The sequence below is a fragment of the Condylostylus longicornis genome, unplaced genomic scaffold (genome assembly GCF_029603195.1).
Source record: "Condylostylus longicornis isolate FDR11 unplaced genomic scaffold, ASM2960319v2 ptg000016l, whole genome shotgun sequence".
In the NCBI taxonomy this organism is placed as follows: Eukaryota; Metazoa; Arthropoda; class Insecta; order Diptera; family Dolichopodidae; genus Condylostylus; species Condylostylus longicornis.
In genome coordinates this window covers 2,803,273-2,823,659 of record NW_026577985.1, presented here as the reverse complement: position 1 = coordinate 2,823,659, position 20,387 = coordinate 2,803,273, and the positions used below count along the sequence as shown (strand labels likewise).

General features: G+C 28.2%; 1 protein-coding gene across 1 annotated transcript in view; it reads right to left on the bottom strand.

The window, feature by feature from the left end:
• Positions 1-20,161, bottom strand: part of LOC129605951 (fat-like cadherin-related tumor suppressor homolog) — a 211,050-nt gene extending 190,889 nt beyond the window's left edge. The window contains exon 1 of the mRNA XM_055515986.1: positions 20,113-20,161. The gene's annotated coding sequence lies outside the window, so the exon portion shown is untranslated. The remainder of the gene's footprint in view (positions 1-20,112) is intronic.
• Positions 20,162-20,387: the final 226 nt, after the last annotated feature.

Genomic DNA, 20,387 nt, shown 5'->3' with positions numbered 1-20,387 from the left:
AATTCGGGCTGGTGTCCCACAAGGAAGTGTCCTGGGCCCTATATTGTATCTGTTGTATACTTCTGATATACCAGAATTAGAAAATGGTACAATTGGAACATTTGCGGATGATACTGCTGTCATGGCTGTTGCTAAAAATTGTGAAGAATCAGCAATGATGTTACAAACATCACTGGATAAAATTCAGGCCTGGACAAAAAAATGGAAAATAAAACTGAACGAATCTAAGTCTGTGCACATAATTTTTACGAACAAAAAAATAGTATATAGACCAGTATATATTAATATGGAAGCAATTCCTTACGCAAATACTGCAAAATATCTTGATTTCACTTTAGATACAAAATTAAGATGGAAAGCGCACGTAAAAAAGAAAAAGGAAGAGCTTGAAATCAAATATAAAAAAATGTACTGGTTGATTGGAAAATACTCACCTCTGTCCGTACAAAACAAACTTTTATTGTACAAACAAGTTTTGAAACCTGTTTGGACATATGGTTGCCAGCTCTGGGGATGCACCAAAAAGAGTAATGTTGCATTAATACAACGGTTGCAAAACAAAATAATAAAAAATGCAGTAAATGCTCCATGGTACGTTAGAGTCAAAGATCTACAAAGAGACCTTCAAATAAACTCTGTTGCTGAAGAAATAAAAAGTAGAGCAAGAAGACATGAAGAAAGGCTTGTCCGGCATGTGAACGTCGAGGTACAACAACTATTGGACAACACAAACATAACACGACGACTACAAAGAACTAAACCTTATGAACTAAAATAATTTATAAAAACGAGTATGTATTATTAACATATTAAAACGGGGGGTAGATGTCACTTTAGATAATCTATCAATAAATTTTATAGTAAATTAGGTTAAAATTAAATTACTCATTAGTCATATTAGGACTAGATTGTAATATAAAAATTAATAAAAAAAAAAAAAAAAAAAAAAATTTCAAAATTTTGAAATCGATTACATTGGTTGGCGAAATTATTTCTTTATTTATGTAAAATCGCGCGAAGTGTTCATTTTTATATCAATATTAAAAGAAGTTGCATTTTTTAAATTTTTACTTATACCAAAAATTTAAAATTATACCAATATTCCTATTCAAATGTGCATATTCAAATTGCAATGAAATTAATCGGAAAATTTGAAAACTCTCTTAATGATTCTATTGCATTATTCGAAAATGAAAATTTTTTTATAATAAAATTAAAAATAAACTTTGTGTTTAATAAAACAAGTAAAAGCGTTCCAGTCGGTATAAACCGACCGAATTATACCCTACACCTTGGCAATCCGAGTTTCAAATTTGCTTTAAAATATCTAGAATCAGCTTTCATTGTTGTATACTGAGTATTCGAACCTATGAAACCACTTTATAGAACCTGCACGAATAATTGGACGTACAACTTCCGAATTTCATGAACCTAACTTTATTATTTTTTCGAATATTTAAAGTTAGATTTTGGAGTTGTATGGCAGCCACCCGAACCTGTCAAGCAATTTCACCAAAACTTCAAAAATATATGTGACGTATAATTGAATACACGATTGCCAAGTTTCATTAATATGACTTTATTATTTTTCTAAAAATTTAATATAAGCTTTTTGAGTTGTATGACAGCTACCAAATCTTTAAGTTCAAGATTAAAAGTACTTTTCACACAACAATATAAAATAACAAATATTTTATGTGGTCGACGAAAAAGAGTGTTCATATGAATTACATTTATAAGGGATTTTCACTACGCTTCTAGACAGCTTAAGGCTCATTTCATGCTCACCATATTTATAGTATATATTTAATATGTTACAGCGTATACTTTTATTATAATAGTATGTTATAATACTTTTATTATAAAAGTCTACTAAGAATGATACTAAATACTGAAAAATTAAAAGCCTGCTCAAGATTACCAAGCCCCTTAAAATGTTTGAGATCCTAAATTTAATGTTAAAAACATTCAATTAAAATTAAAGTATTTTTTCTTTTTCAATTCTTCCTACCCTGAAAAAATCTGGTTTATTTAATGCTTATAAAGAAAAAAATCTGATGCGGTCAGCACATAACCGACCGCAATATTTATTGTCTAATTAAGTGAAAGTGTTACAGAACATTACAAAACTGTCTGTTAAATACTTCTTTCCAATTTTAGGACTTTAGTAAGCTTATAGTTAACATACCTAGAAAAATGTAAATTTGGCTCTTAGAAGAATTTCACTTTGTGCCACCCGAATTCCCTGAAATACTCGCCAGTTAGTTTCGGTAACAACCAAAACTCAAATTTCAAGAAATTCCATCAATTCGTTTCGTAGATAAGGCAAAAAACGTAAAATCGACCCTCACATAAATTTCCGAGCCCTGATCTTTCCAAAAAATTTATAGATTCATTGTTTTAACACCTCGAATTTGAGTATTAAATTTCAATGAAATCGGTTGATTATTTACCTGTATATACGCAAAAATATATATTTGGCCCGTAATAAACGTCCAGTTTTTGACACCTGATTTCTTCCAAAAGTTAGATTTCGCGAACGGTCAAGTAAATCTGTTAAATATTTTCTTCATAATAATCAAAAATGTAAAACAGGCCCGCTAAAAATTGCATTTCCCGAGGCCTGACATATCCCAAAAGTTGTTCAATCAGTGCCATAGTCGAAGTAAACTTACATATAAAATTTCATCAAAATCGGTTCAGCCAAACTTGAGATACACGCGTGCAAACACAGACACAGACTAAAAACGGTTTATTACACTTCCCAAAGTGAAAGAGTAATGCTAAAATCAGTAGAAAATATTTGTATTCCAACCAAAACGCACACAGTCAAAGACAAAATAAAGCTTACCATTAGAAACTTAAAATGACGTTGATATTTTACAAAACAACCGATGAGTCAAAGTTACAGAAGTCGGGCTCTTCTTTCATATTAAGATATAAAGTCAATATGAAACTCTGATGGTAAGAAAATAGTCAACATCAAAAAATTTTATACTGGTACATTATAGTTTATACTCGCACTCGGCAGAATAACCAAATTTAAAATATCGAAACAATTGTAAACTATGTTCTATGAGATTTTCATAACTTCCAAAGTGCCGCATAATATATGTGTATGCCTTATACATGACAATACCTACTTTAATCTGAACTAAAATATATCAAAATATTAAAGAAATTTCCTACCAATTTAAGATCGTTACGAGTATTAAGATTATATTTGCTTGCGCAAATTTTCAAATCTATACACTGAATAATTTCTGAAATATGATTTTGTATGGCAGCTATCACAAGTCTTCATGAGATCTCAACAACTACGTATTCATACGGGTATTGCTATAAAGCGGTATATCCCAGCAATTAATCGAGAGGAGGTAGTGCAATACTAATAAAAGAAAGTATAGAACATAATGAAAAATTCAAGATAGAAATAGCAGAAGTTCAGCTTATTGCAGTAAAAATTAAGTCTACTAAACAGGACTTTAGTGTTGGTGCTACATACTGTCCATCAAATTACAGCATTAAGAAAAATACTTTTAAGGATTTCCTGTACAAACATGGATATAGATATCTAATAGAAGGTGACTATAATGCCAAACATACAGATTGGAGTTCTAGAATGACCTCAACTAAAGGAAGAAAGCTAAGACAAGCTTTTCAAAAACTAGGTTGTTGCTATCACTTCACTGGCACTCCTACTTATTGGCGAACTGATACTATTTCATTATTTGATTTAAAAGTTTGACAATGATGTCTAAGCTTTTTGAAGAGCTGCTATTAAGGAGATTGAAGCCAATAATAGAAAATAGGGGCCTCATACCAATAACTATCAATTTGGATTTAAAAGAAACCATTCTACAATAGACCAAATCCATAAAATACCGAATATTATAGAAAAAAGCTTAGAAAATAAAAGGTTTGCCCTTCTATATTTCTAGACGTAGCACCGCTATTCGGCAAGGTACGGCACAGGTGCCTTATATTTAAGTTAGGAAAAATAATACCATCACTATTTGTAGCAATCTCGGAATCTTGCTTAGCTGATAGATTATTTGGAATTAAACAAGGCGCTGAATACTGAACGATAAGAGAAATAAGAGCAGGTGTATCTTAAGGCAATATATTGGGCCCAACGTTGTACTTGCTTTATACGAATGATCTACCACAAATAGAAAATGGTACGGTAATTATTTTTTTGACGATTCGACAAAAAAATTATATGAGGCAAGTAACACAATAAGCCGATGGCGGAAGATTGGAAAATGAAGTTGAATGAAGCAAAACCGGTTCCCATAAACTTCACCAATCGAAAAATAGTGAATCCACCACAAATTAACCTAAATGGAACGAACATAGCAATCCATAACTCAGCAAAATACCTAGGAATAACTTTAGATGTCAAGTTAAAGTGTGGAAAGATCATATAAAGAAAAAATACATAGAATTAGAAAATAAATATCGAAAAAATTATTGGCTCCTAGGTTGTAAGCTCAATTTGGCAATTGATAATAGAACATTCATTTATAACCAAATCATTAAGCCAATATGGCTATATGGCATTTTACTGTGGGGTTGACAAAATTCAAGAATAAAGTTCCCGAATAACGTTGTACGAGGCACAGTAAATGCGCTAATGTATATTGCTGTAAAATGTAAATTATAAGACAATTTGTCAGATAAGTCGCTAAACTACCAAATCTTTCGCTGTGATAAAAAATTACCCATGTCACGATAAATTACCTGTTCAAGCATTTTTAAAAAAATTACGATCAATTATTAGAAAAATACAAATTCTTGGAAACATATGTGTCCATTATGAAAGAATCGAATTCTGAGAATCTAAATTCTATGATCACTTCAACCGATTCTTGAAGCCATCATTTGAGAACGGAAGGCATTTTCGGGAATTAGTTTAGCAAAACATCAAGCCACAAAAAGTTTTTGAGAAGGATTTTAAAGAACATCTTAAAAAATTTCATCTAAAATTATTTAGCGACATATTTTTCAAGAATTTTTGGGAAATTGATTCTATGATATCCCGGTTAAAAAGAAGCAGAAGTCTTTATTTTGCAAATCTTTTATTTGGAATAAATTATTTTAGTGAAGAAGATTCATTTAGAAGTAAGGAGGTATTAAATTTGACAAAAATCAAAATTAATTTTATTATTTTTAATCAAAACTTCTTTATTATTATTCTTAGCCTTCCTGCTATGAAGGCTAAAAATAAAATAGAAAAATCAACTAATTATTTTCATGGATTTCCTTGATGTAATAAACGCAAAGATGGATTCAAATTTGGTTACATATAAGAATTGAGTTCAATCTGCAACGAAATATAATGTTTGTTGTTAATTTACATGAATAGACTAATTGGAAATAGTTGAGAGCAGTTTAATAAAATATTTTCCTAAGTTAAACTTTTTCTGTACTGGAGCGAAAAATATTCAAATTTAAGTATTTATTAGTTATACAAGCAGACACAAATGTCATATGTTCCTCAAATGGAGCTTATACAATTTTTTACAAATGGAGTTCTTTTGTTTGGGTGTACATATATATCTGTATATATTGACAAATAATTCTTTTACGTTGTATGTAAATCATTAGTACTAAAACGGTTTGAATAAATCGAAAATACAAAAAATCTATATATTATAAAAAAGCTAAAAAACATAACAAGTTCTTCTTCACTTAGAATAGCCACACATATAATTGTTCTTCTATTTTTGAGGTTTGTTAAGAAAATTAAACTCTAAGAACCCATCATCTTATAAATTATCATTCTACTTTAGCAAATACAATAAATTTGCTTGTAATAGAAAACTATAAATAAGTTAGGAATACATAAACTATACATACTGAATACATAAGCACTTTAAAATTAAAATTCGTGAATAAATTTGTTTGCACTTTGCAATTGAAATTATAGAATGCGAACGCAATATGTTTGTAATTATAAAGAGATCAGAAAGCTAAAAAATTAATAAAAAATTGAGAAAATAAAAGGAAAATTATTTAAAACAAAATTAAAACCGGCCTTCAAAATACAAATGCTAAACAAAAATATGATAATTACAAAAAATAGAAATTCCACCAAATAACGTAAAATATTTCCAATTCGAAATAAAATCACTGAAATATTGATTAAATATTCAAGCATATTCTTGCAGAGAACAAGTTTTATTGAAAAATGTTAAATATTCAACACACTCACTAGGACACTACCTAGATATCAACGATATACATAAACATCCAAAAAGTGTATCGTAGTTCATGTATAAATAGATTTAAAGACAATATAATTCTTTCATGAACTTTGGGTTGGGTAATAACAATTACATAATGTGCATGTATAAAAACTTTCATGAATACTAAAATGCTCATTTTACTTCAATTTCAATATGTTTTCAAATTTAAACTTTTAAATGAGGTACTTGTTTAAATTTCAATGCATTTACTGATAGAGGTATGTATATCAAGTACCAAATATATTAATATTATAAATAATAGATTGCAGCACGCAAAACGTAAATTTCTTACTCTTGAAATAAAGAAAACATTTGTATACATATATGCACATATACACTCGTATTTTGAATAACTTATCTGGCAATATAATGTAATAATTCATTTTAATTATATGAATTACTGTACTCAATATTCTAATTTCAGGTAAAAATAAATGCGATTCTTGATTTCTTTTTTAACTGTGTATATATGCATATTTTAGTATTCGCACCTTTGAATAAATACCAAATACAAACATTTGCACAATAATATAGAATACAAGGTTATCATATTTGAACACATATACCGTGACTTAAATAATGCTTTATAAAAAGTACACAAAAATTCTACTAACTAAGTGTTTTTATGACAATAATATATTTATGATGAAAGACAAGATAGATATAAGATCTTCATGAGCATTCAATAACTTTATAAATCTAAACATAGGATTGTTGATGTATTGCAAAAATTACTATTGTTTGTCATAATGTTCATGTAATGCAAAAATTTCTATGAATTGTGAGAATTATTTATCATAAATGATTAACAGTTGCATTACCTGCTGATACTTTTTCTATACAATAATTGTACCAAACCATTACCGACACAAAACATTTATGTATACGATTAAGGACAATACAAGTTAATGAAAAATGAGCACAAACGTGTCAATTTTGCAAAAATTGCAATTTTCCACTTTTTATATTTGATTTTGATGATTTTGTCAATTTTGTTTTGAAAACAGAAATAAAACTTTAGAAATCAAAAAGTGAACCTTTTCTTTCTTCTTTTTTTTATATACGTATACATACATTAACATGTTCATACATACATACATACATGCATATGTTTTTTTTTACTTTCTTTTAAAACTCAAATCACCTACTTTTACGTTTCAAAGCAATTCATTATAAAAATCAAACAGATGAATTTAATTTTCTCTTATATTTAAATATGTTGAATGTTGCATGTTTAAATATCAAAAGTATAATATACTTTTATGTATGTATGTTGCATATGCACATTTGCAATAAAAATTCAAAGAAATGTGTCTGTTAGGGAATATTTAACCGTTTAACGGTAGCTGTAGATTCTGAATTGAATTTAATGCATTTTTACCGACCGTATTGGGTATACAATAGGTAGGTTATGTGATGGCAACAAATTTTGCATATCGAGTTTTCAGTGGGAATGCACTTCTCCATAGTAGGGAAGTGTAAATAAACTATTTTTAGCAACCTGTCGGTCTGTCGGTCTGTGTGTGCACGCGTGTATCTCAAGTTCGGCTGAACCGATTTTGATGAAATTTTATATGTAAGTTTACTTCGACCATGACACAGATTGATCAACTTTTGGAATATATCAGGCCTCGGGAACTCCACTTTTTAGCGAGCATGTTTTACATTATTGACCATTTCGAAGAAAATATTCAACCGATTTACTTCAAATTTCATATATAAGTTCAGCTCGACCGTCCGCGGAAACTCTTAACTTTTGGAAAAAATTAGGTGTCAGAAACTGGACGTCTACTACGGGCCTAATATACATTTTTGCGTATATAAAGAGAAATAACCAACCGATTTCATTGAAATTTAATATTTAAATTCTTCGTATTAAAACAATGAACACATAAATTTTTTGGAAAGATCAGAGCTCGAAAACTGATCTGCGAGCCGATTTTATATTTTTCACCATATCTACGGAACGAATTGATGGAATTTGTTGAAATTTGATGTTTGAGTTCTGATTGTGACCGAAATTAACTGGCGAGCATTTCAGGGAATTCGGGTAACACAAAGCGAAATTCTACTAAGAGTCAAATTTAAATTTTTCTAGGTATGTTAACTATAAGCTTACTAATGTCCTAAAAATTGGAAAGAAGTATTTAACAGACATTTTTATAATATTCTGTAACACATTCACTTAACTATACAATACACATTGCGGTCGGTTATGTGCTGACCACATCAGATTTTTTTATATAACTTGTATTAGCCTTTTAAAACTTATTTTCATACGATCGGTTCCCATGTAGTGCAGTCACTTAGTAACTACTTCGCGCGCATTTTCTCGATCCGTAAATCTCTGAAAAATTTACCTGGTCCAATTCCAGAGAAATTTTTTGTCAAGTTGTTTTTCAAACTTTTAATATAACCTAATGTTAAATGCTTACTATATATGTAAGCACTTTCGGCTTACTTTCTAATAATTATGGCTATTTAAATACATATTAAATGTGAAATGGAAATTTCCTTAGTGCCAATACACATAACAGTTATTATCGCAATTGATGTAAAACTTCTCATGTGACGTAACCTAGTACTTAAATAATGTGCTATTTTTTGTTGAATGGCGCTTTTTAAAATTTATCAGTCTACAATTCTTTCTCCATTGATATTTGATTTGACGTTAAGAATGCAAATTCAAGAAAACAAATGTTGAAAATTCGAAGAGAATACAATAAAAGAGAAAATGTAAAACGGTTATCTTTAAATTTTCAGTTAAAGAAAAAAAAATAAGTTTCTATACCCGTACGAACGTATGTCCGAAGGGTATACTAAATTTTCCTTACTGTTTGTAACGCTAAGAAATAATGGCTAAGAAACATATATAGACTCAAGGGTATATCTTGATCAGCGTCGAATTCTGATTTTCTAACGACAACTCGAAAACTAATTGAGCTGAGTTCACCAAATTTTCACAAATGATTTATTGTAGTAAGTGCCTGAACTCTTTTTACACTGGACATGATCGGGGTACTGGTTCGGGTACTTGCCATACAACTTCAAATTTTGTTTGGCTATATATTAGAAACTATAAAAACTGTGGTATTGAAATTTCAAATATATTAGTAGAGCCAATGTGTTTGACAAAAGTCGTTGAAATTGCTTGGCTCCTCCTGGGAGCTGCCATACAACTTCAAAAGTTATTTGGCTATATCTCAGAAACTATAAAAGCTGTTATTTGAAATAGCTTGGCTCTTTCTGGTGGCTGCCGTACAACTTCAACAGTAATTTGGCCATATCTAAGAAAATATTGACAACACAGTACTGAAATTTTGCATAAATTAATATGGTAATATGGCAATTTAAAGCCCTAGTCTGTTCCATAGTCAGCTATGATATATTTATTATAGGATAGCAAATAGGATAAATTCCTACCGGTATCACAGAATTGACATGGTCCACTCTATTTTTTCTCGTTTTAAATAGCATTTAAAATTATATTGTTTTTTAAATCATTACGAGTATTAATGTGTGATAACATTTATATAGTTTTCGGCATCTGTTAACATTTGGTTATTGACCGTAGGTGTTTAATTTTTTATTATACTTCTTTGAAATTGATTCGATAATAAACTATAATTTTTTTTCGTGAATTGTTTTTTATTCAAGCTATTGTACAAAATATACAAATATGTAATTATGATACGTACCACAATACATATATTAATAAACCATATAGAAAAACCGCTTGACTATTTCTATCATTAAAATTCAATTTTAGATAATAATGAAGAAGCGTTAATTTTTGTAAAGGCAAGAAATAGAAAATAAAGATGTACTAAAAAGGAAAATTTAAAGCTTTCTAAATATTGATTTTAAACAACTTGTCTTTGTAGCATTTTAATAGTTTAAAAATTAATGGAAATGTTACCTAATTACCGACCGTATTGTGTATACAATAGGTAGGTTATGTGTGGGCAACACATTTTGCATATCGCGTTTTCGGTAGGAATGCACTTTCCCATGGTAGGGAAACTATAGTGTAAATAAACTATTTTTAGCAACTTGTCGGTCTGTCAGTCCGTCGGTCTGTGTGTGCACGCGTGTATCTCAAGTTCGGCTGAACCGATTTTCATAAAATTTTATATATAAGTTTATTTCGAACATGGCACGGATTGATCAACTTTTGGGATATATCAGGCCTCGGGAACTGCACTCTTTGGCGGGCCTGTTTCACGTTTTTGACCATTTTGAAAGAAATATTCCACCGATTTATTTGAAATTTCATATAAAAGCTTCGCTCGACCGTCCGCGAAAACTCCTAACTTTTGGAAGAAACCAGGCCAGCAACTGGACATGTACTACGGGTCAAATGAACATTTTTGCGTATATAAAGAGAAATAATCAACCGATTTTATTTAGTATTTAAGTTCTTCGTATTAAAACAATAAACATATACATAAATGTTTCAAGTGTGGAAAGATCAGGGCTCGAAAACTGATCTGAATTTACATTTTGCACCTTATCTACGGAACAAAATTATGGAATTTCTTGAAATTTGATATTTGAGTTCTGGTTGTTACTGAAATTAAATGGCGAGCATTTCAGGCAATTCGGGTAGCACAAAGCGAAACTCTACTAAGAGCCAAATTTACATTTTTCTAGGTATGTAAACTATAAGCTTACTAATGTCCTAAAAATTGGAAAGAAGTAATATTCTGTAACACTTTCACTTAACTAGACAATACACATTACGGTTGGTAATGTGCTGACCACATCAGATTTGTTTTAAATGTTAAAAACTTCCTAAATATTCATACGATATTAAAAGCAGCACTAATAAAAGAAACATATGTATTTAACAAGTATACTGTAATAAATTTTCCTATAACTTAGTGCAAAAACTTTTAACCATTCATACATTGTGAAAGCTGTAATGAGATATACTATATAAAAGGAGCTTTTTCAAGAAACTTAAGTCTGAAGACATTAGTAGTATTCTCTAAAAATTCAAGTCATCTATTGCTATTAACCAGCATAGTTACATTGCACTTCAAAAATATTTTTGGATCTTTATATATATTTAATAAAATAGGAAATGGTCTGTTAAAAATTTTACTTTTTTTAATAAATTCACATGACATTATTTTTTGTTGTAGAGGGTAAGTAACAGAATTTTGCAAATTTAAGAGTTTTACAGTTTATAACAGATTTTTTTTTTTAATAATTGAACAATTGGATCTCTATTGCTTAAAAACCCAACAACATAAAAAGCTTCAACATAACTTTGTAATATATTACTTTTCCCCTCAACAAGCGAAATACTGCTTTTAAAAACAATACATATATGTACAAGTATTTTCCAAGGGTTGCATACGAGGATGAGCAATGTATGAAATTTTTAAATGAGACGAAAAAAAAATTGAAGGAGGCGTTAACATTGCCATCAAATTTAAGGGTTAATCGAGTGAGTTAAGAGCATAAAGCATGAATAATTTGTAATAGCATGTCATTTACCGTTAGCTTTATATATTTATAGATTGGAAAAGCTTACAGTTTCGGAAAAATATGGTGCCGAAAATTCTAATTTCACAACTTTCGAAAGACGATAACTGGAAGATATCGGGTGGAGGTGGAAAAAAATTTTATACGAATGAAATTAACTACTTACTAATTTTTAAAAGGTACTAAAATTTCAGACATTTAGAGCCTGAGATCTAGAATAAAGCCGATATCAAAAATTTGAAAAAATTGACTCTAGATAACGGTAAATTTTAACCATCATTTTGTACTGGTTAAAATTCAAAACAAAATTTGAAAAATGCGCGGACGGACAGACGTATGGGCGTACAGAGTAAAGCTAGTAAACAGTTTTTTTCAAAATTTTTGTGGAAAAGTGCTAAAAAGGTTTTATAAGTATGTATTCAATTTTCAATTTTAGATATAAGTATAGAGTTTATTTCGAATTGCCCTAAAATGGATAGTTTATTCCATTAAACAAAGAGTTTCCTTACCTCAGTCCCTCCTCTTAAGAACTCTGCCGTTTTAAACTTTAACAAATTTTGATTTTTAGCAACCTATTTTTTTTCAAATCCTAAGTTTTATTAAATTTTTATAAGTGCAATAAACTAAATAATGAAAATCTTGAATATACGGCTTTAGTTAACCTGATTCGATATTTAATTCAATTATCATTGCAATACTTCTTTTAATTTTACTTTCCGTCTCCAGAATATGCCATAAAAGATCATACGAAATGCCTTTTTAAAGCAGTTCTTCACATGAAGTTGCTTTACTTAGGAAAATAGTAAACTACATTAAATGAGTTAATTAAATATTAAAATTGTATTGTATTTTTAATACATTAATGAATTCAGAAATATTTTTCAATTTTATATCACATGGTAATAAAAATAAATTCTCAAATCCCTGAAATTTTTATATACTTTCATACTTTTCAGTTTTTGTATACTTTTCAGTTGAAAATTTAAAACCTGAAATCGATACTCATTAAAATTTTATTAGATGTAATTATTTACATATGAAAAATACGCTGAAATTCAGTTTCATTGATAATATATTTAAGCAATATAATTAAATTACAAGTACTCATTCGTATCTAAGCTTACATAATAGTGTATAAAGCATGTATTACATACCTACTAATATATACATGTAAAATCTACAAAAAAAAAAGTTTATTAAATGTAAATTAAAATTTTTTAACCTTTGTTGTTTTAAATATAAAAATTATATTGTTAAGCAGATTATTAAACAGCTCTACTTTTATTATAAGCGTGAAAAAATAGCGTTGACCGTCTCAACTCTGTGATACCCGCACGAATTTGTTATCCTATGTGCGAATAAATAAGTCAATTTATGCAAAATTTCAGTACTGTGTTTTCAATACTTTCAAAGAAGTTGCCAAGCTACTATTGAGGTTGTATGGCAACTACCAGAAGGAGCCAGGCAATTTCAACGACTTTTATCAAATACATTGGCCTTACTTATATGTTTGCCAGTGCGAAATTTCAATACCACAGCTTTTATAGTTTCTAAGATATAGCCAAATAACTTTTGAAGTTGTATTGCAGCTACCAGAAAGAGCCAAGCAATTTCTACGAATTTTAGCAAACACATTGGTCCTACTAATATATTCGCTTGCGTGAAAATTCAATGTCACAGCTTTATGAGACTTAGCCAAATAACTTTTGAGGTTGTATGACAGTTATCCGAACCAGTACCCCTGTGAAAATTTGGTGCCCAGTGATCATTTGTGAAAGTTTGCTAAACTTAGTTAAATTAGTTTTTGAGTTATCGTAGGGACGGACGGACAGGCAAAGCTAAATCGACTCAGAATTCGACGCTGATCAAAAACATACACTTGAGTCTATATCTCAGACCGTTATTTCTTAGCGTTACAAACGATAAGATAAATTTAGTATACCCTTCGAGCACACGTTCGTACGGGTATAAAAATGTTTATTATTTAAATTTCTGTAGATTTTGATTAATTATCTTTCTTTGATGTCCAACATTTACTTCATATACTTTTACATATGTACATACATTGTTTTATAATGTACTTTATTGTAATATGCTTTTCATTATTATTTGCGCTCAACCTTATTTAAGTTTAACGTTCATTTTGTTGTTTAGAATTTTTCATCATCTCCGGAATATGTATATTTGTATGTACATATGTATGTACATAAAAAATTCGATTAGACAACTGTTGTAATTATTTTTTTTAATTATACCCGCTAGTTTTAAAATATTTTTTCAGCTATAAAACAAATGCATTATATTATTAACCTTCCGTTTATCTTGTTTTTAAATATACAATAAGGTTAAAGACACGCTAAAGATATGTAAACATGCACTATCGGCTAGTAACAGAAGCTCAGTTACACTTGATGTATACATATCTAAAATATGTATACGTATGTGTATGTTTCTGTGACAATTCAAAAGAAATAAAAGTTTATCTCAAATAACAAACGATAGGGCAATTAGTCGCTGTATACAAGCTTTTAAATACATAATTCGAAACAGTCTCAGAAGTCATAGACATTTTTCAAATAAGCAAAAGAAATAATGACCCACAAACACTACCGGTACAATATAATCTGGTTTCGGTACCTGATGTGAGACAAACAAACATACCTGATTGTACTTGTATGTCTCACATCATACCTTATTTTGTTTATTAGCGCAACCTAAAGCTTTATGAACACATTCTTTTCACTTGATTTTTTAAATATATTTTAACTATTTATTCATCATTTAATACCTATTATACTATTCGAATCCATATATATAGCGACATAAGCATATTAAATGGAACATCCAAATCATGCGATTATATTATGTTATAACACAAATCGAAATAAATTTTTCATATGTAATTTACTCACCCAATTTGTTTTAATTTACACAAAACAAGAAAAAAAATACTCTCTATTGTATAGAATTGTACACAACTGCCGTTCTATGTCGATTTAGAATATGACATGCTAATTTCTATTATAGAAGGAGAACAATAAATTTCTCGGAAAGAAAATAAAGCCTTCAATGCGGTCCACATGTTATGATTGTATGAACATTTTTTATTTACATATATATACATATATATATACATATGTAGTTACATATAAATGTCTCTTTTAAATAATGAATGCAAACACGTACGTATACGTATATACTTTTGATCCCACACGCATATACATATAAATATGTATATTTATATACAAATTCGTTAATATAATGGAGATTTCATGTTTTGCAACGTACAATAGGGAGATGTTAAAGGTTTCATATAATGCACATAAAATAGTCGAATGATACATTTTTATTTTATAGACGATTTGTTAATTGTAAGGATTTTCATTTAAATTATTTAATTTTTTTCTCCTTTTGTTTGTATTTAAAATTGATGAATAACTTGGAGTAAAAACAAGAGAAAAGTTAAATTAAGTTTTTTACCGACCGGAATGCTTACAATATGGAAGGGTATGTGATGGCAACTAATTTCGAATGTCCAGTTTTCGGTAGAAACATCACTTCTCCATAGTAGAAAGCGTAAATAAATTATTTTTAGAGAGATGTCGGTCTGTGTGTGGGCGCGTGTATTTCAAGTTCGACTGAACCGTTCTTGATGAAATTTTTATGTCAGTTTATTTTGAATATGGCACGGATTGACCAACTTTTGGGGTACATCAGAGCCAAATTTACACTTTTCTTGGTAAGTTACTAAAAGATTGCTAACTTTCTTAAAATTGAAAGGAATCTTAATCTTCTCTAACACTTTTACTAAACTATAGGCAATACACATTGCGGTCGTTTATGTGCTAAACATATCAGTTTTTATTTTTATTTAATATACGGACATCACCTTTTTTTAACTTTAAGAACAACGAGAGAACAACAAAAATTATATTGTACCTTTTCTTAAGTCAAGGTTTGATTTTATTTTATATTATCATGATTCTAGTATCTTCCAGTTTTTCTATAAACAAACACTATACGTTATTATTATAAATTTTCATTTTGTGTATGCACAAACCTTTATTTTGTATGAAATCTTAGACATATCTTACGTGTATATTACTTACAATATATGAAATCAAAACGCATATAAATGTATGCTGATTAACTAAATTTTTAGAAGTTTCGACAAGGAATTTCTTTGCTCTTCATATTTTATTTTTACAACCCGCATCTCCGTCTTTTTTTACTTTAAATCTAATCAAGTCTCCATATAGTTTAAAAAGTATATTCGGAAAAGTTTCAAAAGTTGATGTAAAATTGATGTAAAAACGTATTCAGAACATAAAATTGTTATTTATTGCTCAAATTTTGGGTTTGTTCGAAATAATCAAATAAAAGTTGCACGATTTTGTCAAATTCGAAAAAAAAATTAAATTTCAATTTAAAATGTTGAAAACTTAAAAATCTTGATGGATTGTATTATTTTATTCCATTGCTTACTTTAATAAGAAAATTTTTTATTTCAATTTATTTTAATTTAAAAATTTCTATACTTACAACTTAAATAACTACATAAAAAACATATTATGTACATATATGTATCGAAAAAAATTTGGATACACAATTTCACAAACAATTTCGAAGATACCTTTTGTTATAATTCAGGTATGTATATTAATATAATTCAGATTTAGTCAACCTTAGAAAAACTGCACAAATTATACAAGCTATAATATCTCAAATCAAATTTAACCTATTGAACGTGACCGACAGTTAAAGTAGTAGATTTTTAGTGGCGCTCTCTCTCATGAAACTTATTATAATGATATTACAAAAATATTTCCTTGCAGTCTACACTAATTAGGTAAACTCTTTTAAAATACCAATACATGTATGTATTTAGACAAGTACGAATGTAAATCAATGGATATCAAAAATTACCATTTTGGAACATTTTTGAAAGTAAACAAATGAATATTACTAATTTAAGTTTAACCCTTGTCGAAATCTTTTTTAGAATAAACGCAAAATAGGTACTCGTAGTTTGAAGCTGCAGAGAGTAAAATGAAAATGTAAAATTTTAACTTAAAAATTGTACGTAATAACGTATAGTAGAAAATTTAAAACTATAGTTACAAAATCCAAAATAAATTTGAAACACAAAATACTGAAATACAATCGAATTGTGTATATTTTAAATAACTTCTGCACACTCTAATATATGTATACCATAGCACAAAATATACAAACATAAAACATATGTACATACAAGCACATCATAATTACTTTATTTGACAAAAAAAAATTATAAATAATTATAACCAATTATTAAATTTTTTTGTAATTGCTAACAAAATTACGTTTTTCAAAATTAAATATTATATTTACGTTAATATTGTTGTACCATAATTAATTGTTATTAAAGTGCAAGCACAAATTAATCCTTATAATTTTCCTTTACTTTTAATGAAATATTTTTACATTAAATCTAAAATTTCAGTTTTATTGAGAAGGAGAAATCACATAGGTATAACATTTTATATTTTTATGTAAGAGAGTAAAGGGTATAATTATACCCGTACGAATGTATGTTGAACGGTATACTAAATTTGCTTTACCGTTTGTAACGATAAGAAATAATGATCTGAGATATAGACTCAAGTTTATGTTTTTGATCAGCGTCGAATTCTAAATAGATTTAGCTTTGTCTGTCCATCCGTCCTTCCGTCCCAGCGATAACTTAAGAATTAATTGAGCTAAGTTCACCAAATTTTTACAAATGATTTCTTGTAGTAAGTGCCAGAACCCTATTTAAATTAAACATGTTCGGGCTACTGGTTCGGGTAGCTGCCATACAACTTCAAAATTTATTTTACTATATCTTAGAAACTATGAGAGTTGTGGTATTGAAATTTCGTAGAAGTACATAAATATGTATGTTAGTAAATATATTGGTAGTACTGCCTTACAACTTCAAAAGTTATTTGGCTATATCTCGGAAAATACAAAAGCTGTTATATTGAAATTTCATACTAGCGAATATATTAGTAGGACCAATGTGTTTGATAAATTTAGTAAAAATTGCCTGGTTCTTTCTGATAGCATCCAAAAAACTCCATAAAATATTTAGCATTATCTCAGAAATTGTTGGAATTGTTGAAGCTGTTGTGTGTGATAAACATCTTTGAAATTTCTCGACTCTTTGTGGTAGCAGCCATACAACTTCAATAGTAGTTTGGCCATATTTTGGAAAATATTGAAAACACAGCTAATACGACAACTTAAAGTCATAGTCCGTCCCATAGTCAGTTATGGCATATTTATTCGCACATAGGATGACAAATTCGTACGGGTATTCCAGAGTTGACACGGTCAACTCTATTTTTAGTCGTTTTATATAAAAATAAATATGGGTGTAAATATTTTCACAAAATATTCTTTAAAATGAAATGAAAAATTAATATTACATACATCTATATTTTTTCAAAAGAAGAAGAATGTCAAGCATATTAATTAAAAAAAAGTTTTCTCCTTGAAAACAACTAGAGAAATTTTTTGAAATTTAATTACTCTTGAAATATTAAACTGAAGATTTCCTTTTTGCTTTTGCAAATGAAAAAAATTTAATTTTGTAAAAAATAGGATTAAATGCGTATTTTTTATACAAGCAAGCATTCATAATTAAGTATAGGTATAAAAATAATGAAAATGAAACATTGAATATTTTGAAGAAAATGTTGATCTTATTAATTTTTTAACCTTTTCGCTAAAATAATGTTTAGTTTTGTAGCAAGCAAAAAATCGGTAGTTTTGTCAAACACATTGATTCAACAATACATTAATTGTTAACTTAGATTAAAAATGCTAAATTTTAACTGACACCTGTCTGAAATACTTAAATAACAATGGTATAAAACAATGTAATAATAAAAATAAATTAAAAGTAGAAACAATGCTATAAAACTTACCTTAAATAAATTTGAAAAAATGTTATTGTGTTGCAATTAATTCCTAATTATGGGCTTTATAGGACTAAATAAATCTCAAGTATGACAATTAAAGGCCCTTCAGCATTCGTTTTTCGTATTTTACTTTGAGAAACAAAACCTTACTTTTACGCTTTACTTTTATAAATATTATTAAATTAATAAAAAATCTTTTTTATTACTTTGCAAAAAATATTTCACTTGGACATTGTTCGAGCAAAACTATTTAATGAAAAAGTTGTAGAAGTTGATTTAGTTTACTTAACCTGTCCCTATCTTTAAATATCCTTTACTAAAAAAATATAGTTATACTACTTTAAATTTTAATTACTACTTAAAATGTAATTACATGAAATCCCCATTTTGCCCTATATTATTTTCAAATATTTACTTATTTACATTACATTAAGTTCTCCTTAATATTTTCATACTTTCAAATATCATTGATTTAGGATGATAATCATAAGCACTTAAATAATAAATCTACATATACGAGTATGTAAACATATCAAGTATGCAAATATGATATAAATAACCTTGATCTTTACTTATCTCTGTTCATTTATATTTTCTTTGTTTTTACATACCATATAACTCAATATTGAAAGTATTAAAAAGTACTGAAAATTTTCAAACGATTGAGAATAATGTATACATGTTAAAGTTTCAAAAATTTAAAATAAACTGTATATTTTATTAACAATGCCCTAAATAAATGTTGTCATATGTATACCATTAGATTTTATTTTAAAACAAGTAAAAACGTTTAAGTCGGTATAAACCGATTGAATTATACCCTGCACCTTTCGTTGTTGCATAGCAATTACTTAAACCTGTGAAATGATTCTATAGAAATTTCACGGTTATGTCTGACCTATAACTGGACACACAACTGCCAAGTTTCATGAATCTGACTTTAAATAAAACTTGGCAGTCGTGTGTCCAATTATGGGTTAAACATATTCGTGAAGCTTCTATAGAATAGTTTCACAGGTTCGAAAAATTGCTATACAACAATGAAAGGTAGTATAATTCAATCGGTTTATACCGACTGAAATGTTTTTACTTGTTATTTGTTAATTAATGGTACAATGATAAGTAATGAATTAGTATAAAAAAACTATCAAAATTAAAAAAAAATGTTATTGTTAATATAGGAACAACCTCAACATCCCGTAGTATTACTCTTCCTTACATAAAAATTAAAAAATTGGACATTTTTTTACAATAAGAACTTCGAGTAAATTGTAACATGTTTGTAGTTACTTATATAAAATATTATTCAATTGTATACAAGTTTACGCTACAAAATGATTAAAATAAAATATTTGTTTATTGTTAATACTTGCTAAAATAAATATTAAATAAATAGTAATACGAAGGAATAAAATATTTACCTTTTTTAATGTTTTTTATTTAAACCTTTTTCAATAAAAATCATTTTCCAAGCTGAAAATTAAAAAACAAAAAAATGAAAAATTAAATATTTTGGTAACAATTGTTTGTTGAATTATAATTTTCTTAATGAAATTAATATAAAAACCAATCATTCATTAAATTAAACAATAAAATATCACTCACGCGTTGTATTCACTTACACTTCAGCATATAAAGTAGACACACTTACAAATTGCAATTGATTTTTATGTATATATTACAAATACATAAAAAT